Source organism: Tamandua tetradactyla, chromosome 10 (assembly GCF_023851605.1).
Source record: "Tamandua tetradactyla isolate mTamTet1 chromosome 10, mTamTet1.pri, whole genome shotgun sequence".
Taxonomy (NCBI): Eukaryota; Metazoa; Chordata; class Mammalia; order Pilosa; family Myrmecophagidae; genus Tamandua; species Tamandua tetradactyla.
In genome coordinates this window covers 74,091,141-74,116,891 of record NC_135336.1, presented here as the reverse complement: position 1 = coordinate 74,116,891, position 25,751 = coordinate 74,091,141, and the positions used below count along the sequence as shown (strand labels likewise).

General features: G+C 34.2%; 1 protein-coding gene across 1 annotated transcript in view; it reads right to left on the bottom strand.

The window, feature by feature from the left end:
• The window catches only part of LOC143648541 (uncharacterized), a 367,651-nt gene that overhangs the window by 9,008 nt on the left and 332,892 nt on the right, over positions 1–25,751 (bottom strand). Inside the window, exon 7 of the mRNA XM_077118745.1 lies at positions 22,165–22,225. The gene's annotated coding sequence lies outside the window, so the exon portion shown is untranslated. The remainder of the gene's footprint in view (positions 1–22,164; positions 22,226–25,751) is intronic.

Here is a 25,751-nt window from a genome sequence, read left to right as displayed (position 1 = left end):
TTTCCTATTAATTTCTATACAAGGAAGCTTGAGGTGGTTAGCCAATGGGCTGGGCCAGCAGGGGAGGTTGTCCTGGAATGTGTTAAATGTGCATTCCTCAGATCTGGAAAGAGGGGGCTTCCCTTTCTTGGTTACTTTGCATTTTGTGGATGTGGCTGCTTCAGTAGGGAATGGGTACTCAAACACTTGGTGAGTTCCCTAGCAGTAATTGCTGGCTACTGTTTGCTCTTAGGTTTCTGAGATTAGACTTTTAAAGAAGAGGTTCACTTTACCCACATTTCATTCGGATCTTTACAATTTTTATTTGTTTGCTCTATTTTTAAAGAACGAAACCCTGGATTGGGGCAGTTGTCTCATAGTAGTTGAAGTCTTTTAACCACGAGCGAACTACCACACTAAGTTATACAGAACATAAAGATTAATAAGGCATGGCTCTGTCCCCCAAAGAATGAGCAGATAGTTTCCTGATATGTTCAGGGCTTATTCTTGATTTTCATTACTTTACAGTTTTGAAAGGCTTGGCGATGATTAAGTGATGTAAATAGACTCATGCTGTTTATGGACATTTACCTTTTTCTTTTTCACTCAGTAATATATTTTATAAACATTTATCATTAAATGCCATTATTTTCCATGGCTGATTCCTTCTTTGGAAGAATAACATTAAAAAGATGGAAAGTGAAATACATTCCTCCATCCAGTCAGCTAGTTTTACTTTAAAAGATTTTTAAAAACAGCAGATGAACATCAGATGAAAGCTCGGGCACACGGTGGATTTCTACAGTCTCACAAGTTCCTGACTCACCCTAAGCCATCTCCATGCCATATTGCACTCCTACCCCAGTTCTTCTACTCATCTATTCTTGTAATGTGCTTATGATAATTCTCTTTTAAGAATTCTCTTAGGATTCCAAGTTATATAAATGACAATGATGATGATTTTTCTAAGCAAGTCACTTAAAACTATCATGGATTAGGCTTTATACAGACTTCCGTTTGATATTCAAATTAATGTAGAATAGGAACAATAAAGAAAACTAATTAGTTTAAAATTAGTATTGCAACATTTACATTTTCATTAATTTGTATAGGCTGTTTCCTACCTCTTTCCGAATTAGGGCGGTTATAGACTAAATATTAAGATAAAAGAGTATTAAGAGAATATTTAAAAAATGAAAAAAAATAAAATAGGGCAATTTCATATGCAAAGTCATTTATTCCTTCCATGGAATTCCCACAGCACACAGTACACTGCTCTGTCAAAGCCCCTCTCTCATTGTATTATAATTACTGTTTATAGTCTACCTTGACTGGGTGGAGAGCTTGAGGGGACCTTGCCAGGTATATCTTTGAATCTCTACCTTTGAAATAGGGTCTGGCAAGCACAGGATGCTCAGTAGAGATCTTCTGACTGAAAGAATAAGTGAGAAAACAGAATCGGCTTGATTTCCTCACTCTGCCATTTATGATGTGTATCCTCTTAGTGTGCCTGAATCTAAGCTTCCTCACCTGTAGTATGGGTGAGACGAAAGAATTGTGAAGAAATTCAAAAGAAATCCTGTGGATGTAAGCTGTAAAGAATTACACCTCGGTGCGCCTTCACTGAGTCCCCAGAGTTGACTTATTGTTTATGAAATACTTCTGCTCTCAGCGACCAAACACTCAGTTCCTGGCCTCAGGGGGTTGAGAGTCTAGTGGGAGATAATGCTAGGTAAATAGGAAACTACAATAAGGTCTGATAGTCATACTGTGGCAAAGGTTGGGAAAAGTACAGGATGACAAGGAGCACATGGGAGAGTCCTTGAGGCAGATTTGAAGAGTCTGGGGAAGATTCTTGGAGAACACGACATCTAATACTACTAGGATATCAGGTAAATATTTCAGGCAATGGAACAGGAGATGAAAAGACCCAGAGGAAATAGGGAGCACCAGGTATGATACTAAGAAGAACTTCTTTAATATTTTCTGTTCCTGCCTTGTTCCAAAGATCATGAGGCTATGCACTTATAATCTGTGTTTATGGCTCTTCTATTTCCAAATTGTATGGAAAAAATATCTAAGTTAAAATTTTTTTCTCCCATCATTTAGGAAGTTTTCTGTTTGGAATTATGTTTCCAACTATCTCCTAGCTGAAATATCTTGTGTTTGTAGCAAATGTCCTATCTAAGCAAATAGCAGAATCCCATCTTTGCGATGCAAAAAAAACCCCAACTTGTTAAAAGTGTCCCTGAATATAATGCATATTACCAAATTATTTTTAAAAATCTGAAAATGGGGCAGGCCACAGTGGCTCAGCAGGCAAAGTTCTCGCCTGCCATGCCAGAGACTGGGTTCATTTCCAGGCGCCTGCCTATGCGAGCAAAAAAAAAAAAAAAAAAGGTTCTGAAAATGTTTTATCATTCTCTGAATGCTTTTACCAAGCATTAGTTTAGCATTAGCATTATATGATTTCCTTAAGTTTGAAAGAATACCATTCACAGAAATATTTATATTGATGTAACAGTTTAATATTTGTCACATTATATTGCTATTTATGCTCAATCATCAGCTATTGTGTGTTATATTACCATTTAGATTTTGTACATTTCATGTAAACCCCATAATAGTGTGCAGTATATTTTGTGCTGACAAATAGAGATAACAAACTGTGTGCTGAGGTCAAATATCTTAAAACGTTGACTTTTTTAAAGAAGTAGTGAAAATAACATGGACAAACCAGAAAAACTAGATTTGCTTCTTGGCATAACTATGAACTAGCTTTGTGGTTTCAGGTGGTCACTTAACCTCTATTTTATTTAATAATTGTCTTCTTTATCCTACTCATTTACACTTTAAACAATATGCAAACAATGTTTGAAAGGGCTTTCAGTAGAGATTAGTTATAAAATAAATACTTCAAGTTTATTTAAGTATGGTTAAATCCTAGAAGTTAAAAGAAAAAAATATTGCAAGATCACTGTGTATTTCTTTGCATGAATTTTAGTAAAAATCAAATCTCCTTAAGCACTATTTATAATAAAATGTAAACTTCATGTTTTACTGAATCATTATTTTCATTATAATTATCTTTAATAGCAATGTTTAAAATAGATTGTAGCAACATTAATAGTTGAAGACATTTAAAAATAACTTTAATGGGTTCACATATCGAACATACCCAATGAAAATAAGACAGAGACGGATGATGCTATTATAAGATGAGAGCTCTAGGGTTTTTTTAGAAATTGTGATTGGGAAATAAGTTTAAAAGAACACTTATACGGGCTTAGGGAAGAAATGAGCTATGGAATACTTCCCATAATACTTATACCATAAGTGAAACAGTTGACTTTGCTCAGTTGACCCCATGAAATATCATACCCACCAGTCTTTATGAAATGAATAGACAGTAGGGAAATCTGTAATCTTCCTGGTTCCTGAAAGAACTGAGTTGCTTATCACCTTGGAGGATGAACCTGGCTTCTGATCATATATTTATCACAAAAATGATGATTTTTCCATGCCCAAGTTTCCTACTGGAAAGACATAGTCTATTTTGACTCCAACTGGCTTCCTTTATGCTCCTTAAAGATGAGAGATTCCTGGAAATAATGCCAGGAGACAGAAATTTAAATTTCAGGCCACACTCAGGACAATCTTCTGCTAAAACAAGTGGCCATTTAAATGCTATCATATCTTGTTTTGCAAATCTATCCTCACACAGCAAATAATCATTTCTGATGCAAAAATTAGTCATAAAATTCTCCATTAGTGGTTGGTAATGGACCATAATTTTGCATGTGTATAAAAAGTGCATTGGGAAAATGAAATGCCAGAAGTAATGGCCATATAAGGAACATTAATATTCAGATATGATAACTTTCTAGAGAGAGATTTCCTTTTTACCTTCAACTCTGCCTAAACAGAATTTTCAAAGGACCTTTGACGCTCTTTCATATGTGAAGTTTAGGTGTTAGGAGATTGAATTCCTTATAGAGCCTTATTAATACTCTGTTTTGTAGTGTCCTAGCTAATTTAATAGAAAAATAAGAGTACTTAATTATTATTTTATGATAGATGTGTATTAAAATAAAGCAACAAATGCTCTTGAAATATTAGATATTTTTATAGGCAAACAATCTTCACCTATGCCTAAATCAAACCTAAATGCATATGGCAAATTTCCACCTTTTATTAACACATAACCTTAAGCAGATGAATTTCAAGCATCAAGCATCAATTATATTTATTATTTCAAATAGCAAGACAGGATCTGGCACTCGTAATTGTACTTTCAACATAAGGTGATATACATCCCCAATGAGGTGTGAAAATTGCCTGAGATGTATTCAGTTTCCCACGTGGCCAAAATTGACAAAGATGCTTTTGCTGAAAACAGAATTGACTGAAATTACCTAGCTGTAAACAAAGATATTTATCCCTGCCCCTTTTTTTCTATTTTAAAAGGCATTTGTTTATAGTTCAACTCAGATTAGATGAAACCATTGCTTTTAAAATTCACAAAATGATGAATCCTAATAGTAACTAAGAGTTAATATTTATTGAGCATTCATTATGTGTCAGGCAATGTTCTATTACCTTCATCACTTCACTCATCGTTTTCAGGAACATTTGAGGTTGACACCACTTTACCTGTGAAGCATCTGAGGCCCACAGAAGTTAAAGAACTTGTTTAAGGCCATAAATCTATCAAGGGATTCAAACTCTGATAGTCTGATATTAGAGTACACTGCTTTGGGGAGTCTCTCTCTTCCCTAGCAAGGAAATAAAAGATTCACTGAGTATTCTTGCTCAGTTAAGGTGCTCATCACTAAATGCAGAGTTGCATTCCTAAGCCACAAAGTCAACTAGCTGTTTAGCTTAAGGACTCAAACATGCCCTTAGCATGGAGACTCCAAGGTCCTTTAGTCCACAGCTATTCTAGGAACTTTGTTATAATTTTTATGTACAAATTTTAGGATCCCCCAACTCACAGGTGAATAACTCAGCCACAGGTCTAACGCAGCTCTACCAAGAAGGGAAGGCAAAAGTGGACCTTGCAAGAACACTATGATGGGAGAAAGGAAATTTAAATTAGAATCAAGCCTTAGTTTCCTCATCTATAAAACACAGATCCTAATAACTTCCCTGCTCTCTCTGGGCTATGGTGGAGTAGAAATAACCTAAAAAATATGAAAGTCATTTGAAGACAGCCAAGATCAACAGTATATATGCATTATTATGGAGTTAAAGTTGAAGAAATCAACTGTTAGACAAAGTAAAAAACACTGGATTTGATATCATAGATGGAAGAGCCCCCATCCAGATCAACTTCACTAAGAAAAAAATAATACCTCTTCAGTCTCAAATTTCCCTTTGCCTCTCTGTAGGGTATTCATCATTAGAAGTCTAAAGACTCTTAGGTGATTGTGTTTGAGAACTAGAAGAGTTCCTGTTCTCACCAGGACCAACTTCATAAGGATTGCTCCAGGATTTACAAAAACTTTCAAGAGAGATTTTCAGTAAGTGACACTGTAAAATTAGATGAAGTCTGCATGAAAGGAAACAGTATAGTACAAAGAGCACTAGCCTAGAATTCAGAAATTTGGTCATAAGCAGTTCCACAATACTTGCTCATTCTACAATCGTTCATCATTAAGGGTCAACCCTGTGCCAATCATGATGGAACTATTAGGAATAATAAGCCAATTCAATAGATACAGCCTTCTACTTTTTGAAAACTCACAGGAAGTCTGGAAACTACTAGTGACACAAACATTATACAAATAATCACACAAAAATATGAGCATGAAGTTCAGTTTTCTTAAATTAGTTATTAATTTAGTATACTGGAGTAAATGACCACTGAAGTTCGCTTCACTCATATTACCTATGAGTGACACTATTAAGTTGATGACATAGAGAATAGTCAGAAGAGAAAGAATATAAAACCATTAAGGAATAAGGGCACAGTCATAACTGAGCATGCAAGTTTAACACTAATAATTATATAAGTATATGAACATAAAGGATAAATGTATTTTGAAGAATGAATGTGGTTTTGCCAGAATAAAAAGCAATTTAAAAACTTTTCAGTAAGAGAAAAATAAGCAAAGACTTTCATATTCATCTTCATACAGCAATAGCTTCCACTTATTGACTTCCATGTACCAAGCAATTTCTAACATAATCTAAATTATGCTTATTCTTTAATTTCACAGGAGCCCTAAGCTGCATTGTTCCCCTAGTTATAGATAGGACAAGGAAGGCTTACAGAGAGACAGTACTCACACCTACAAAATGATGAGCCATGAGCCTCATTCAGAAGTCTATACTTATGCACCTTCTTGCCTTCCATTATTCAGCACTGGTCATGAGCTACTTAGGAATGGAGCTCCAGTGTGCCTCAAAAACAGGGTAGTGGTATAGCAGGTTAGAAAAGATGGGTGACAGCAAATGGAGGTAACCTAATATTAATTTATGCTGCTACACCGGAAACAGATTGTAAAGTTCCTTAAATGCCCCATAGGGGAAATTAAACTTTATGATGTAGACAACATTTTACAACCTTTACAAAACACACACTACTCTTTGCTCAGGGAACTACAGAGAAGGAAGGGAGATTAAGAAAGTTAAAGAAAGCCAGAGGCTTAAACAAGAGTCAAAGTGAAATATTGTGCAATTGAATAAATATTTAACACAGAGAGATGGAATAATTTTTTAATCCAGTTACTTTAACATATACTTGGTTCACGTTAAAATTTACAATATGTTACTTATTTTATGTTCAACAGTGTCATTAAACAGTTGGAAATACTAATGATACTAGACACTACCATTGATTCAATTGAAACTATTTATCGAGTTACAATTACATGCTAATTAATTACTCAAACTCTAAAATGGAAAGCTTGTAGAATGACATATTAATAGAGCATTATCATATGACAAAACACAATGTCCAGGAATAGAAAAGTTAAGTAAACTTATCCATATAAAACAAAATAAAACAAAAAAAAGAACTTGGAGATTTGGTAAATGAATGGAGTTCTTATCCCAAACCAAAGCCAAGTCTTCTAACAAATTGCTGATCAAACACTCCAGCTTAGTAAAAACTAGGGGAGAAAACAGTTTTTTTAAAAAAAATCACTATAAACAATCAGCAGGTTGCTTTAAGTTCTCATTCAATCCTCACACAAACACCAGTATGTGATCATAATGATTCCATACCACAAAGGAAAAACTGGCATCTCAGAAAAGATCAATTACTGAAGAGATCTGAGTTCCTGCCTTGACTTGTCAGTGACTATGTGACTTTGAAAACAAACTCCTAATCTTTATGTGCTTCTGTCTTTGTATATAAAATAGGGGGAAATGGACAAGTTTACACAACAAATTTCATTATTAAATCAAAAGATGCATTGTGCATGAACATGGGGGTAAGCATATGTGTGACTGGATGGGTGACACTTTGAAAGTTTGCAGGCCTGTGATTGTCTGCTCAACATTGTAAATATAGGAAGGAACCTGGGGCTGAGGAGTGTGGGGAACAGCAGACCCATCTGGAAAGCTTGGCTCTCCTGGGGATCTGAGCAAAACTGGAAAGAGTGGGAGCCACAGAGCTGGGGGTGGTGAGGATAGGAAGGAAGAGAGATCAAGCTGTGCAAAGGGTGAAACTGTGACGAGTGGGAACATAGTGAGGGAATGCGTATCATAAATTCTCTAGATGCCACATAAAATATTCACCCAAGTCTGGGGCCAACACAGACACAGAACGTGCTACATGTATACGATTTATATTATGTCAACTGATATTTAAAAACCTAATAGAGATTTTAAAGTTAACGAATATGAACCGACTATATGAAAAGTGAGTGATGCTTTCCATTAATTCAGCAGTAAAATTGCTTCAATTGCAATGTTCATATTCTGGAGAACTTTCCCTCAAGAGCTCTAAAAACATAAGAGCCATATGTGACTAATGCAAAGACCATGTAGAATATCACAGAATATCCAGAATGCAACACTGACACTCTAATTTTTTTTCCCTAAATTATATGCTGATGTTATCAGCTGACATCCATTTATTAAAGTTATTTGCCAAAAGTACTGTGCTTAGTCATGTAAAGAAATATTGACTAATACTAATTATACATGGTTCTAACATTTAGAGACAAAAAATGTTTCTCTCCAGTTTTTTATTAATTTAGTATAAATTATTGTATAAATTTGCATAGGTTTTCAACGGGTATCTCAGTATTTAAATCTTTATTCTCATTTCACTATTGCTTTTCTTTTTAAATCGAACCTGGGTTTCCAGCATGGCAGGTGAGAGAATTTTGCCACTGAGCCACCTTTGCACCACTCCACTATTACTTTTTATTTCCCTTCTTTAAATGAGAGCGGGTATACACAGAGAAAGGGAAATAAGACACCCTATTGTAGAAAATGTCATCTAGATGGAGGTGCTTAGTAAAAATAGAGGGTCCTTAGTTGAATTTGAACTTCAGATAAACAATGAAAACAACATAAAATATGGGACAGACTGAGACACACAACATACTTGTTGCCTATCAAACATTCAAATTTAACTAGGAGACTTGTATTTCTATTTGCTAAATCTAGCAACCCTATATCTCAAGCCCATTCTTTAAAATGATACTATCTAAGTAAAGAAGGCCTGCTTTCCCACTCCCAACCATCATCCACCAAATATGAAAGACCTGCTCTGAAGGCTATAACACCTCCACAGCCACGCGTCAGGTGGTCAGCAGTTGAAAATGGATAGGGGTCTGAAATCTCTGAGAAAACTGCAACAGAAATGGGTGCTAGGGGTCAAGCAGTTCAAGGTGCTATCTTTTGGAGTGTATTTAGGGCCCTGTTAAGGACCCAGAGAGGTAGCAGGGTCTTTCTGTGAATTTGTGAGATACGATCAAACAGTAGAAAATGGGAATCAGCCCCTAAATACATTATACCGCTAAACTTTAGAGACCTATGTTGTTTTGTTCCTGGAAGTTACCCTGCTTTGGGAGAATATCCAATACCCTGACATGGCACTACGCTCAGCTTGAGGAAAAGAAGCAAGGGAACCATGTTCAAAACCTCAAAAGTCTAACTTATGAACCAAGCTCAAAAGAAAAAAAAAAAAAAAAGAAAACAAACCTCCTGTTCACTATGTAAAACAAAAATTGCCTGTAATAAAATGAAGGAATACGTTTTCACTAGACTAGCACTGCAAACTGAACTTAGTCTCTACAGGTTAAAAAATAAAATTAACTATAAAAGCATAGAGACTCACACATTTTTTGGTGAGAAATAAGAAATGTAATCCATCTTATCAAACAGGCATGGTATGCATGCCTGGTTTACATGGAAACAATCACCTTTAGAAGTGAAGGAACCCATTACAAGAATTCTATGAATGGCCTAGCTTCCTAGGGCATCATATGACCAAGATGATGGACAAGATCGGCGAGCTATTGACGTATTAATTACACCATAGCCAGTGAGTGCCTTCTAGTTTCGTATGAACTGAAATCTTCATGCCTGTAGCTTCTTTCATTATTTGATTTTATTAATTCAATCATTCATTCATTTATATACTAAATATAGTGTTCTTAGTTTTGCCACTTAGCTAGATCTGTGAAACTAACTCATGTAGTGGAGGAGACAGATGTGATATAGAGTTAAGCAACAGAAATATAAGCAGGATCTAGGAACAGAGGAGATAGGGAGAGGGAAAGAAAGTGAGAGAGAGCAAAGGAGAAAAAAAGAGAGCAAGAGACTTTGGCTCTCTCTGGGAAATGGACATTTAAAGAATGCTTTGCTACTTCTCCTTCCTTGGAAATCTGCTTAAGGGCTTCCTGTAGATAAGTTTAAATGAGTTAATTTTACTGTTTCTGAGAATACTGATGCTCTTTTTACATTATGTATAATGATCTTTTCAATAGTCTGGAGAAGTATCACGGGGAGGGATTGCTATCCCTGTTTTACAAATGAGAAAACTAAGGCCCTTCCACAATTTATCATTTCACTTCATTTCTATAGACACAGTAAGGATGAGATTGCTTAGGTTTTCAAATAAGAATGATGCCAAAAAAACAAAACGAAAGAATGAACTCCAGACACATGAAGCTGGAGTATAATTTCAGAAGTAAAACGTGAGACATTGGTTACCATGACTTGACGATGGGCAGAATATCTGAAATGTGACCTATTCAAAACAACAAATCCAGCAGCCGTGATGTTCAGTAGACAAGGGGAGTCTCAGAAAAAACAGCCACGTCTCCCTTACATAGTTTGGCTCTGCCAATATAAATTCTGCATCACTAGACATGTGGGACATTTAATAAACAAACAATACCTTGCACTATTTAAAATGTGTAATGTAATTGACAAAAGTTGCATTTTAGTATCTCAAAACATACAAGAGTCATTTGTAACTAAAGCAAAGAACACCTAGAATATCACAGGACACAACAGGTAATGCAGCATTTGGAACTTCTTCTTCTTTTTTTTTTTTTACTGTGCCTCATGTAAGACTGTTAATCCACAAAAAATCTTGCAATCTTGGTCCCCAGAATTTTAACTTTAGAGATGAAGAACATGAAGCACTGGTGAAAAAACTGACTTTGGAGCAATAATTGACTCACACTTGTTATAAATTCAGGTTAGCATGACTCCTGGGCCTGAGTTCCATCCCTGTATTCCTGGGGGTTTGGTGAATAGGTAAATATTGTGGACCAAGCTTAATCTGCAATGAACGACCAAAGTATTTTGGAGCAGGGATGACCCTTCTGAGGCCTCTGAAATCACATCACAAAATAGATGACTATTGGAATGGTGCCCATTTGGCAGTTTTAAATGTGAAAAACATTTAAAAGAGTTTAAGCTATATTCACTGCCCTCCACACATTTCCTTCCCTCCTGGGGTCCTTGAGCAATAAAGTTAAGAGCCACTGTCCTAAGAAGGCTTTACACGTAGAGAAAGGATGGAAATAATAAGCAAAGGGTCAAGTTAATATCATTAGAAGACGGTAAAAAAGAAGGGAGGGGGTAATCCTTGAGTCCCTACACTATGCAAGAAACCATGTTAGGTGCTTCACAGACATCAGATCAGGTAATCTTCTGTGAGAAGGTTTATTCTGTGAGAGGTTTATTTTGTAGAGATGATGAAACTGACGATCACAGGTTATGAAACTTTCCACCTTCCCCCAGCAGTACCATGCTTTGAATACCCAGACTTTAAAAATATAAGTAATCATTTTGTGAAAGACTGATGCTGTTCATTGCCTCTGTTTATCATTAAATAAGTATTTTACCACACTGAGCTGATAAATGTTCACCTAGAAGCAAACATGTTTGCTTTTAGGGACGGTTTGCAACCTTATGCTATTCCATGTTTTAAAAAAAACCAGAACCAGAAAAGAGGTCACTGAACTTCCGTCGTGTAGGTGTCAACATTGGAAGAAATAAAGGTATAGAATAAGGCTCTGGAAGCGAGAAGGGGCTGGCTAGCTCAACTGGAAAGCGCTACTTTCATTCCAAATGAAGCAGAATAAATCTTGCTTTCAAACTTCTTGTGGGTATCTACTTCCGTCAGCTTGGTGAGGCTCTGTCACAGGAAGCCTTTTAACCGAACAGTGGAAATGCACTCATTTGGTGTGACGCATACCCGTTTTAGTACTAGAATTTATCTTATATGTGGTTATGGGGTTTCCTTCGATTTAAAAAACTAATATTGTTATAGCAGAAGCCCTCCTACCTGGTATGTTTGGGATCAGTAGTTGATGGATTAAGCAAAACTACTAGTTAAAGGAGAAACATAGAAAGTGAACGCAAAAACGTAAACATTGTATTTTATCTTACATAAAAAATGCAAATTTCCAATTTTACAGATTTTTTTCATGTGAGATGAGTCCTTTCATTGAGTCTGGGACTGGTGACTTTCTTTTTATGTTTCATAATCTACACCCACAATTTACCAGTACAATGAGCTCATTCATTCGTAAACCAGAACTTAAAGGCACACTGTAAACTGAGAGAAGGCCCAATCTATATTCTTATAATTTTTCCAATAATTTTACAGTTGAATGTTCAAGCCTAATATGGGAGTGATTTTAGCTACCCAACTTAATTTACTCTTTCCAAAAAATTAGACTGTTCTTTCTTTTCTTACTACTATTTTATCGATTTAGCTAATTACATTATGCACATAGTATTCAATTAAATTTTATATTACTGAATATTTAATTAATTTTTACATTTAATTATATATAAATCATATAAGTTTAATATATGTATACATATGTATGGATTTGCAATATTTGTAAGACAAGCTTTCAAAACTATCAGTGGTCACTACTGAATTTAACTGCCAGTGCCTCAAAAATGATTAAGCAGTTATTCTTACTTTTTCAGGAAATCATGGACTCCTATGAAAAATTACAGTTGAAACTACCCTCAAGAAAATGAACACTACACTTAAAGTTATATACATATTTTCAGAGGGCACAAGGATTCAGCAATTCATCGTATGGTTTTTATGCATCTATGACTCCGGATTAAACATATATTTTTTTACACCAATGTGAGAAACAATGTTGCCACTTTTTAATTAGATATATGATGAAATGTTCTATTCTCTGTAGCTTCCAATGTTTATTCATTGGCTCCCTTATTTGAAAATTCCATCAAACTCAACCATACTCAAATAGAACCAAAACAAGTAAGCAAACAAGCTAAACCCAACCAAACGAAATAAAACAAGCCTGCATTCCAAATTGATTTGAATTTCACAAATCATTCTTCCTCCAAATGGTGTAGGTAATCTTATACTTCAATGGAGATATTCTTAATCAACCACCACTGTATAATTTGACATTCTCCACTGATGACCCCAGTGTGTTAACGTGCAAGTGGGTTACTTCCAGAATTGCACTGTCCAATATACTAGGCACTAGCTACGTGTAGTTATTTAAATTTAAATGAAATAAAATTAAAAATTTAGTTTATCACTTCCATTACCCACATTTCAAGTGCTCAAGACCACATATGGCTATTGCTGCTGTTTTGGACACTGCAGAGAACATTTTCATCCATGGAAAGCTCTAAAATACTCATGGATTTCACATCAAATGACTTATAGGCTTACTGAGAGTCAGTTATGTTTATTCTTCAAACTTTTTATGTCAGTTGGACTTGTTTGAAATTCCATAATATAATTAAATATTGCATAAAGCAATTTAAATTCGAACATGAAAAGAATGAGAAATGTTCTGTTTCTAAGCTGAATAGTTTGGAAAGATTTTTTTAAAAGCCAGCCACTTCAAAAAACGCTGTTAGATGTAGGTAAGATAATTTCAAATTATTGGGGGGGAAATCATAGAAACTATAGGATTCTCCTCTTGGATTTCTTTACAGTGGACTTGTACTTAAAGATATTTATAATGCAATGAAAATTTAGAAATCAGAGATGATGCATAATGGAATTTACAGAAAGAAAAGATGACTAAGATCTTTAATCAGCACAAAACCAAACTCAAAAACAGATCTTGGCTTACATCAAAATATTGTCAAATAAATATATAATCAGATGTTTACAGTTTAAACAAAACATGTAATGTATGTATGTAATAATTTAAAAAATTCCCTTCTTAAAAAACTTTTGCAGATTAACTGATCATCTACTGGTCCCTATTACAATACCAAAAAAAGGTTTTCTATTACACACAGCAAAATCACAAACCAATATCTCTTCTACTACTATAAATTCAGTGTCTTTGTAATTGACTGTATCATTTCTATTTGCCAAATTTAAATTCATTGGATTAAATTACACTGAAAAATGTATTACAGGAACTTGCTCTAATTCCAGATTTATGCATAGCTGGTTTTTAAATTATAACACAATAAATATAATTGACAACATCAATGCTACTATACTCTTGAACTACAATCCAGTTTCCTGGGTATAAGCTACCTGGATATGAGACCACTCAAGTTTTAATTATGTTCATTCTTCTACAGATCTCTGTTTAACGTTTTGGGTTTTTTGACTTGAAAATGCTATCTATAGCACCAATTACTTGTAAAATAAGAATTACGTCAATTTCATTGTTTTGTACACTGATATTTACATTCAAATGGAAAACTAAAACTACATACTAATATTAGGAATACTACTATTACTATTGTATTTCCATCAATAAAGTAGAAATAAAATAATATTGTGATTGCTGGTTGTTTCTTAATCAATAAATATTTTTCGTTAATCAATTAAAAACAAGGAAATATTTAAACTGTCACAAACCGCACATCTATTTGAAATAACAGCATCATTATACTTTGGTTAATAAGTTATTTTTATGTACCTTAGAATTATGCAAAAACATCACAGATTAATAGACTATCAAGCTTATTTGGAAACTCTCCAAGTTATCTAGTTCAAGCATAGAACAGATACTGTTAGGTTCAATAAAAGAACAGAATTACCAAAGTTTGGCTTTACTGTGTGACATACTCTCGGAGATGGGGGCCAAATTTAGATTGACTTCCTTGGTTTATTACAGACCCCATTATTTCCTCTGGTTCTAATGTCTGGCTTATTATACTCCTTGAACCCTGAAGTTATTTAAAATTATAGTCCCTGCTTAGGAATCATGATACATATCTCATGGCGGTCTGAAGTTTGATTCAGTTATGGTTAACATTTCACATTAAATTCCATTCTCCCAAGCAACAAAATGCTAATTTAGGTTGACCATTTTAATATCTTTTCCATTTTTAGTTAGGCTATACCACAAAACACTAAACGATACTCCTCTTTTCTAGAGAAGATTCTGGAAGAAGGAGAAATATCTGGGTGGAATTAGAGGGTAGATAGCTATAAGCATAGGAGTGCATTTATAGTTGGAAAAAAAATCCAATGGATAAGGAGTTAATATTAAATGGCTGTAATTTTATATTTATCATAGCTGAGTCTGAGGGTAATTTGCCATGTGATTTAGAGCATTTCAAAACCAAACACTATGGTCATTTTTCAATCAACTAATTTATTTAAAATTATTTAGTGACATATTAGAATTGAGAACAACTACCCCCAATTTTTTTGACAGCAAACAAGATATTTCTTCTTGGATAGATCATTGACCTGGATAGAAACTAGTTGATGGAACCAAGCAAAATCATTAAATTCTCTGGGCCTCAGTTTGGGCATCTCGAAAATGAGCTAATATTCTTACTACTAATAAATCTTGTTTTAATTTTTAATTCCAATTAAGTGCTATTTATTAAGTGCCTACTGAGTAAAAAATCATGCATACATTATTGCTTATGATCTAACTTTATGATCTACATCATATACATACTAAAGAGTAACTAGAAACACAAGGCTGAACCTGATCGGAGTCGAACATGTCTCTAGGAGTTAACAGGGGAGAAACAGAACTGATTCAAGAGGGATCCAATATAGGGGAGAAATATGGCAAGGAGTTTATTCACCGCACAGCTTCCACATAGAGTAAGGTACAAGAGATGATGCCAAATTAAACGTATTTTTTTTAAAAACCATCAAGAGATAAAATAAAATTAGTGATATTCTTACGGTCTTTTAAATTCTAAATTTTAAAGCTTTGAAAAAGTCCACTTATATACAGAAATGCTCCATTATGCCATATAATGCTTTTATTTCATTTTAAAAATTATTCCTCATTCACCAATGAGTTATTGATCCTCTCTATAAGCCAAACAGTATGTTAAGAATTATGAGTTCATAAAGGACAGACATTTTTGTACACAGGGGCCTTGGAGTTATTATAAATAATAGGGATTAGATAGTATTATATGTTGTCCTCAAATGATACATCATACACTTAATTAAGACTGACATGTAGATATTTCAAGACATGGTTAGAATATACCTAATACCATTTAATGTATTTCTGAGAGAATGGAAACATCTTGCATGCCACAGACCTTTATTTCTGAAATAATTTTTGTTGTAAGGAGTGGAGCTCTCATGACTGCCAATAAATGATCTAAAAGTTAACTAAATCCAAAAAGTACTTATTTAATATCTATACAGTTTAAACAATGTTGCAAGAGGCACAAAGGTAAGTCACACTGCTTTGGGTACTTGGAATTATTGCTAAAGGTAGTCAGACAAAATCCAATGGCCATCTGGGTTCCAAAATGAGAAACTGTCTCTTAGGGAATCAGTAAAGACTTTGTAAATGAAGAGATGATGTAGCTGGATTTGAAGAACATAATTTTAACAGTTAATAGTTTTATTTGGACATGGTGGTAGATGGCAGGAATTAAAGAGCTAAATGGTCTTTTGGTATGTCAGAATCTTTACCTAATAATCTTTCCCAGGAGGAGCTCTCTAAGGTGCTTTAGATACTAGTACAGGTATAGTCATGACCTTAAAAGTTATTTCTGTATTCTGTGGCAGAGTCACTAGGAGTGGGTGTGGAATAATGTTCAGGGCGACAGAACCCCATATCACATCATTTGGGGAATCTTGGGGAATCACCTATGTTCATGAGTCAGCACTTGATGGTAGGGAGTAAAAGAAACAAAATGATTATTTAGAGAAAATGACTCATTTATCCTAACAACATAGTTTATGTATTGCTGGATTGTTCTCAGGAAGACACAGTCCAATTGCCAAGAAATTTATTATATTCCTCGTAGTTAGTTACTTCGGTCAATTTGGTTAATAATATTATGACCTAAACTAGACTATTCTCTTGAGACCCAATACATTGCTTTGCAGTTGTTTTTCTTTCTTTCCCTTCTTTCCTTTTTCTCCCCTCTGTTCCTTTCCTTTTTCCTTCTCTCCTTCACTTTCCTTTCCTCTCTCTCTCCTTCCCTCCCGCCCTCCTTTCTTTCCATTCTGCCTCATTCCATGAAATATTTAAGACAAAACAGTCACTATGAAAAAGAGGCACCTACATTTAGTGGGTCCAAAATATCAAAAGATGTGTTAGTTAAGAAAATTATGATTCACTAATATTTAATTTCCTTCCTGAATTTTCACATTTCTTCTGTTCTGAATGTGGAAACCTTAATGTAGAGTAAAACCTGAGCACTTAAAATCTTTAAGGGAGCAATACAATCTGGATAGTTATTCCACCATAGCTGAATAGTAACCCTTTAAATGTACACCATTTCCCTCTGATTTCTTGCATATAATTTACTTATTCTTAGAGACTGACATCGCAGTGGCCCTGGATCTTAATTTCTTTAAGAAAAAAATCATCTTGCTATCAATTTGTATATTTGCCATTCATCATTTTTCCATAAGCATTTATAAATTAAATAATTCCCATATCTTGAGCAGCAATTTTTTTTATTTTGTACATTTGAGCAGCAAAAATTTTAATGACTAAAAGACAAAAACATAATTCTCCTATGTATGCTCATACTCTAGAGAAGTTCTTTCCCCCCTCTTCATTGAAGTTAATGGTATCTCCTGCTTTTCAAGACTTTTGTATTGTACATGACTAACGTAACAGATCACAGCTACATCTTTGTCACTTTTCAACTATTCTTTATTCCCAGATTACTTTATAGGGTAAAAAAAAAAATCCCAATTTTATGCATTCATCATGGTATTTTTATAAGATTACTCCTAAATTGCACATTATAATTGACTTCTGTGATACATTTAACTCCATTGAACTGCACAGAATTAACCATTTACTGGTAATAATATATTTTTGGCCCATCCATGCTTACATGATGATCCCCCAACCTAGACATAAAATACTCATGTGCACACATAGACTTACATATGTACACATATATAAAAAGGATCCTAGGCTCTCACGAGCTAAGTAATTTACAAGGTTGTAACTGTCTACCACTCTGCTATAGGTTTCTTCATCTCTATGTCAAACTGCCACCAGTAGGCACAACATTGCCTCTATTTACTATGAATCATTTTCCTTTTCATCTCTTCACTAATTTTTTTTTTTTTTTTTTGCATAGTCAGGCACCGGGTATCGAACCTGGGTCTCCAGCATGGCAGGTGAGAACTCTGCCACTGAGCCACCATTGTCTGCCTTCTCCACTATCTTTTTATTGATTTTTTTTTGTCTGTTTCTTGTCTCTTTTCATTGTTGTCAGTTAGTTCTTGCAAGGACTTTTCTTTCTTAAAGACTATGAGACTTTACTTCTGAATACTGGCCAAAAATTTTGCTTGAAAGCAGTGTTTTTCAGTTTTCTAGGACTCACTTATTCTTCCTGTTGGCAGGTTAGAAGTTACTTTTTCATCACTATTGTTGGTAATTTCCAGATTCTGAGATATTCCTGAGGACTTATCATCAGATTACCAGTATCTTAGGGTTCCTAATATAGATTTGCATCTAAAAGTATTTTCTTATTTATGCAATGTTTCATGTTTGGAATTTTAAATTACAGCTCTAATATCAATGCTCGCTTAATTCTGTGGCTGAAGAAAGATCATGTCAAATCTCACTATTCACTGCCACTAAATTTGACAGCAAGCTAACATATTCCAAAGAGACCAATTTTACTTTGTAACATAAGAAATATTGTGAAGTGTCTTCCTTTTAAGCAAGATGTGTTCCAATTCTCACACTATACTTTACTATACTTTATGTACTTATTTATTATTAATTTATTGATTTGTTTCTGATTTATTACACAGGTATAGCTGTATAAAAATAAAGAGAAGAGTAGAATGCAAAAAATTGATTTAAAATAATAATATTAAATGAGACAAAATATAATCTTTAGCTGAAATTGATGCTGAAAAAAACAATTCATCTGGAAATAAAGGTGTTTACAAAAATATACATAATTTAAATTTATGAATGTGAATTTTAATGAGCTTATTAATAAAAATTAGTTTTCTCTGTTGTTTTACATTAGAGGAAAAAGTACGCCAATTTTAAATTATATGTCTAGAGCAAGTGGACATACTTAACTCAGAAAAAATCAAGTCGAGGATATAACTAATTCAGGGCAGTCTGAGAATTAACAAATTATACAAATTTTAGGAAAAATAAACAAAATTCATATTTGTGATCACTGTTGTAATTCATTCAAATATTCAATAGAAACTCATAAAAGAGTGACGTCTTATACTCTAGTGTAAGTCATCCAAATCATCCAAAGAATATTTAGTGCTTATTATGTGTAACACACCGCAGGGGATACAATGAAAAATAAGACATGAACTTTGCCCACAAGGGGCTTACAGTCTAGTGTGGAAAAAAATAAATAAGCATATAAACAACCATAATAAAGCAGAAAGTGATGTGTCATAAGAAAAAGTCAGATTAAGTGCTATGGGAATTATTAACATAGCAGTTCTTTTTGTTTGTTTGTTTGTTTTTTTACTTTTAGTCAATGTAAAAAAGAGTGATAAATGATTAGTTTGCAAAATTAAATGCCCAATTGTGTGAATCTCTGGACAAAAAAGGCTTCAGTATTAGTGCAATTAAAGTCATAACCCATTTAAAATGCTTAATCATAGAGTAAAATCCCATTGGAAATATCATTTTGCCATTGCTCATATGCAGATGCAAATGAAATAATCCAGCAGCCAGGAATGAAAGGACCATTTTAATGTAATAAATGTTTAAACCAATTGCTTAAAATACTCATGACACATTACCTTCTTGCACAGAAAAATTGGCTCAATCAGCATAAAATGATGAAGAACTCCTCGATGGCTCAAGTGTGCTCCAAGGAAAGCTAGAAGGTTGTACAGTTAACTCCCAGGGTGTAACTCTAAACCATACAACCTACTACCTCAACCCGGATGCACACAGCTTCCAATGTTGCTTCCAATTCCTTATCACTTCTTCAGTCAGCTCCTCCAAATATGGCGGTCATACACCTAAAGGCTTGGCAAAGGTGTAGATATAACATTCTAGCATTTTACCAATAAACCTAAAATGTGTATTCCAGGACCTCTTAGCTTCATAGGTTTCTAATACAACTCATACAAAATGTCCTCTAACATCTCTCCTGACTTAGTTCTACTGGCGATTAGTAATATTAAAAATCAATAGCATTCAGACTCATTTTTTTCAGAAGAAATAGGCTCTGTAGTAACAAGTAAATTCATTTATAGCCTTTAACTTTCTTATCAAAGTTGATGAAGTGCACTAACCATGGCACTGTGAACGGAAGTTTCTGAACAGAATCTATTCAGGTCTTCGTTCAAGCCCTCCTATAAAAATTCAACTTTCCCAAGCAACTTACTACACTTGAATTCCATGTGTAGATAACTCTACCAAAAACCCTCCCAAATAGTAGACAATTGTAGCCTGCCTTATGAGGATTGCTATATACTTGAAAAGCAAAGGAAAATAGAATTATTTCAAGAGTATATAATCAACTGGAGCTTAATAGCAATTGGGCTGAAATAATACTGAATCTTGTATTTTATCATTTTTGTCAGATTACCGCACTGACATGGACCCATAGAAGCGAGCTTGTGCGGTCCACTTCACCACAAGATCGGATCTACGGGTTTATGCCAATGGGCAACATCGCACAGGTACTTCTTATTAATGTAGAATTTGTGGTAAATATATGATGAAATTAGGAGACAAAATAATTGATGCTATAGTATAAATATTTTAAATGCTGAACTGATCATAAGGATGCGTCTATTCTCATCAAAGGTCTTCATAAATATTCTAAGTAAGCTAAATACAGGTTCATATGCACGAGAATTGTTTTTAAATACTGAAAGCTAACACAGGCTACTTTTGTTTTAATGGTAAATATTTTGGAGTTAGATCATTCTAATCAATGATGATATTCTAATCAATGAGTTTCAGAAGTAAAAAAAAAAAAGAATCCATACATGCATGTATGAATTATGTAGTTGTGAGGCATGAATGTAATATTACAAACCTACAATGAAAAACGAATCAACTATTAAGTTAGTTAAGAGTAAGACTGTGCTTGTTTTGTTTCTTACAAAACCTCCGTTAGGGGTTTCAAGGAATTGGTAACATTATAACTTTCTCATAAAATAAGTAAAATCTTGTTGACTAAGCAGAGAACACAGGAAATTATTTAAAAGCTCTAAAATACACATAAGTGTCTACAGTTGAATTGATATTAAAATGTACAATATTTGGATAAATAACAGAAAGCAAAAATTAGTGACGCGTTAATAGCATTATTACCATTACTTTGTGCTTACAGTTATACTTCAGACCTATTGGATGAAAGAGGGTATCTTGTCACTAAAATGAAATAAACTTATTTTTTCAAAAAAGATACCCTTAAAACACAATGTATGCCTTCAAAAACTCTCATCTGGTCAACAAGTTGGGGAAAGAAAACAGTTATTCAAAAGAATTTTAAACCGTGATACAATAAGCAAAAACACAACAGATTAAACATAAAGCCAGTCACATATATATTTTTATGATCCTAAGCTTAACTGCAACAAAATTATAAATATCATGATAGGTTCATTCAATATCTAAAATAGTTTATCATTTCTTAAATATATTTTTATTGTGGAAAATAGTAATACTATATCCAAATTGCTTAATGATTTTGCATAGTTTGAAATAAACAAAATAAAATGTTACCGATTTTATATAGATCAGTTGATCTACATATTTTTTCACAATTATTTATTTTCTGAATCATTCCCATACTCATTAGGAACTAGAGTAAATAATCAACAATTATGCATTCAATTGTGGCAAAAATATTCAAATGATATTAATGAATTTAGATATGAAATAAAAGGCAATATTTGCTTTCGGTTTTATCATAACCATAAGAATGTACATTTCTTTCAGTTTCATTCTCTTATTAGATCGTGTTAAAAAAAAAGCAAAACTTTTTTGCCCCATCTTTCACTTCTTTTTATATGGTATGACAAATACAAAAACAAAATTTTTTCTCTAAGTAGCTCTCTACGACACATATGTTATATGTATGGATATACAGATTGACATTCAAAGGGATGCAAACTGTACACTGATCACAAATTTGGGCAAAATTTTGTCAACAGGGCAGGTAATATTAAAAATTCAAAAATGAAAACCATCAATGAAAATTCCAACAGCTAGTTTCATAAAGAATATGACATTAATTCTTATAACTTAACACAATTATTTTGTAGCTTTTTAAAAAATATTAAATATTAGTTGCTCTTTTGCTTTTTATTTTTACCTGAGATGATTTTCTCCTATGATCATTTTCTCCACTTCTCATATCCATTTTAAGTTTCTCCCTAAAACAACCAAAAAAAGAAAATATTAGACAACTGCTGTGTAAGAGAAGCATCTGGGTAGGTGGTGGGAATGAAAGTAGAGAATCGAGAAGAAAACACAACATCAAAATGGGCAAAACCTTTTAAAGTATTTAAAAAAAACAGGCAAGAAGAATCACAGGGCCCCACCCAAGGCTACTCATATGACATATAATGTGGTTTCATAGTTTGCATTTATGCGTTCAATTTGGTTGGTGTTGTTTTCACAGTAACAGTTTTGAAAGTGAAAGGAGGCATGGCTGTTAAAGAAGCGACTAGGTTTTACACAATAAAGTGGTGAAAGCGGAAAGAGATTTGGATTTGGCATGGGGCTTAATAAGATAATTAAGAGTGTAGAGATTAATGGGTCCTAAAAATAACATTTAAAATAATGTTTTTCAACTAAAGGACCTTGAAACATGAAAACAGGTTTATAAATGTTAATTAAGTCTGTGGAAGTTGATGTTTCATTAACCAAGGTAGTGTGGAGAAACAAGGGCTATTTTTTAAACAATTAGTGAATAATAACCAATAAACCTCGTACGATATATAACTTAAATGTTATCAGTATATAGCGTTTTTGATATCCCATAATTCTTTGTACAACAAAAAGGAAGGCAGAATTCATCAGTTCTATGTATCTCATTGTTTGCCCCATATATTTTCAATATAATAAAATGTAAAAAAATACAAAAATAAAGCAAAAACAGTTTGCTTTAAGTTACTATTTTTCATAGAAAACATTACTGCATCATTTCATATGAAGCTAATTGTAGTCTTCATTGATGTACACTGTATATTTCAAAAGCATTTTCTCTTTTTAATAATTTTTACACATGCTTAGAAACATTTTAATCAAAATAAAAATGTGGGATACATCTGTTAATTCTTTCAAAATGAATGAAGCAAAACTGGATTTGTTATAAAATGTTTAAATTGCTTAGCAATTTACTTTTACAAACAGACAAAATATTTTAACGCAATCCCTTTATCTGCTAAGCCAATATACTGCTTAAATTTAAAACAGGTCTGTATGTACTCTTTCCACTAAAATACTTAATGGGTACTTCCACACTATTTGTAACTGCTCTAGGACAAATGTTTCTTTTAAAATATATTTTAGAAGACAGTACTATTGTGAATCCAGTACCTTTTCTACTTAGCAGGGAGAAATATTCTTGTCATCTCTATTTCTGAGAGACTGCTGAAATACTGGTAAATAGTTTAAATGCAACTTCCCCAAACTAATTTCACTGATCAGCAGTTTAATGCATATTCTCACAAGACCCTTTTTTAGAAGTTCAAAAAGTTTCTTCTTTCACATTTCAGATTATGAGTCACAGTACAAAAAAAGATTTACTTTCCATACCAACTAAATCTAAACACTCACTTTTCTTAGATAGCAAAAACTAATACTGAACATAAAAAGCACAGATAACACATTAATGTCTTTTCAAAACTTCTGTGTATAACAAAAGTAAAAACATACACCACTTTTTTTCACAGATTTTTTTCTATTTTTACATAGGTTTCTATTCTAATCAGGATTAGAACAAGAGAGCAAAAGGGAAAAAGTTAATAAGAGGAAAGTGGGTGATGAGTTAAATAAGAGTAAACTGAAAGTTTAAGGATCTCTTTTTATAACAGTAGGCTTAAAAAGAAACAAAAAAAGTTGTATACCTGATGTGAAAGGTGCGACTTCACCAAGTGCAACATATTGCTAATAATGCCATATTTTTTTGAAATAATAAAAATAAAGAAGGTGCATTTGGCTATGTTGCCTTAAAAAGCTGCTTTACAAAGCTCGATGTCTCTGTAGTTATATAAGCCAATGTTTGCGCTTTTTTTTTGTTTGTTTTGGTTTGGTTTGCATTTTTGTTTGTTTGCTTTTGTTTTTGTTTTTGAGCAGGAGCATCTCATTTTTCAGCACTCTTGCATGTAGTAGGACAAACTCAGATTTTTTTCTTCGGGGCTCCTGTCATTTCTTGCAAAAAAGAAACTGGGTGCTTGTCTTCTTTTTCCTCCTTCTCGGTATTCCAAGCACAAAGCGCTGCGCAGAAGCTGCACCAATCCTTGCCGTCACTGACAGCAGAATGGTAGAAGGTGGGAGAGACCAGGAATCCTTCCAGGCTGTGCTGACTTAGAAATGAGGATTGCACAGGTTTGTCTCTTGAAGCAAAGGGGTGAGAAGGCAGGGTGCCAGTTAGCTACTGCTGCAATGATCTCATACTCACTGCTGCTGTCGCCCTGTTTGCCCAGTTCAAATGCCTGTTCATTAACTGCACCCCCCCTTCCAAAAAAACCTACTTGGATTCTTCAGCAAGCAGAAAGCGTTTTAACATAAAAAAAAAAAAATCAGCAGTGAAAAAAGGCAAAGAAAAACCCATATAATTTTAGTATTCACTTGTTATGCCTCAATATTCTGTTTATATTTTCCTCTTTTTTTTCTATTTAGAGATAAGCAGTAGAATTTATCAGGCGTGAAAGGGACAGCCTCCTGGTGGTCTGCCAAAAAACCAGAATAAAGGCGAAGTTGTGCTTCAAAGCTCAATCGCTTGCTGAGTCTGACTAAAGTCAAGTATTAAGATCCACCATTTTCTGAGCCATGCTAGAAAAGAAGAAAAAAGTCAGGACGGTTGCTGCTTTCCAAGTCTCCGTTGGCACCATCACAAAATCTCAGTCGTAAGGTCACATGATTCTCTGCCAAATGTAGAGTGCATTCCCATCAACCATTCTGCTGATACTGCGAAGGCAGCTATTGTCTCGTTCAAACCCAAAGTTCAGCCCACTCTTCATTGAATTAGCTGAAAAACGCATCACCTTTGGGGGCTGGGAGTCATGGAAACGTCTACCTGGCAAGCTGCCCACTTTTTCTGCCCATCAACCAGAGATGGAATTGTGCTGCCTAATGCAATGATGACTTGGAATGTGAAGAGTCGTCCAAAGTGAATCTGATTCTTGAAACGCCTGTTTCGTTTGCACAGAAAACTCTGGCTTCTTGTAGTTAGGAGTGGGGGCGGCGGGGGGGGGGGGGATCTTTCCTACTAAATGTAGCAAATAAAGGTCTGAACATGCCTACTCTGCAACTTTATTTCATAACACACCCAAATGGTTCTCAAATGAAAAGACTGAACGCCCTGCAAGTTTTCTGAATTAAAGGGTCCTCTGTCTCCTCACTCTTACAAGTGAGTGTAACAAGCCCAGGGCATTTGTTTTAGTCTCTCACTTTAAGATTTAAAATCTCTGAGATCTCTTCTGGCTTTTTATTACTTTCTGATTTTATCTGGCACTGATTTTGTAGTACATAGCCACAATATACACTGGCAACAGTGGGGATGCATTATTGCTGTAATCTCCATCGAAGTGGTCCCCTGAGAGAGCCAGTTGTCTCTTCAACCACACAAAACCCTGCAACTGGGTCCTGCGGTAATCCTCATCAGTACCTAGCACAGCTGCTGTGCAAGTTTGCTGAGATTGACACATGTGAGAAGTGCCCTTTCTGTTCCTT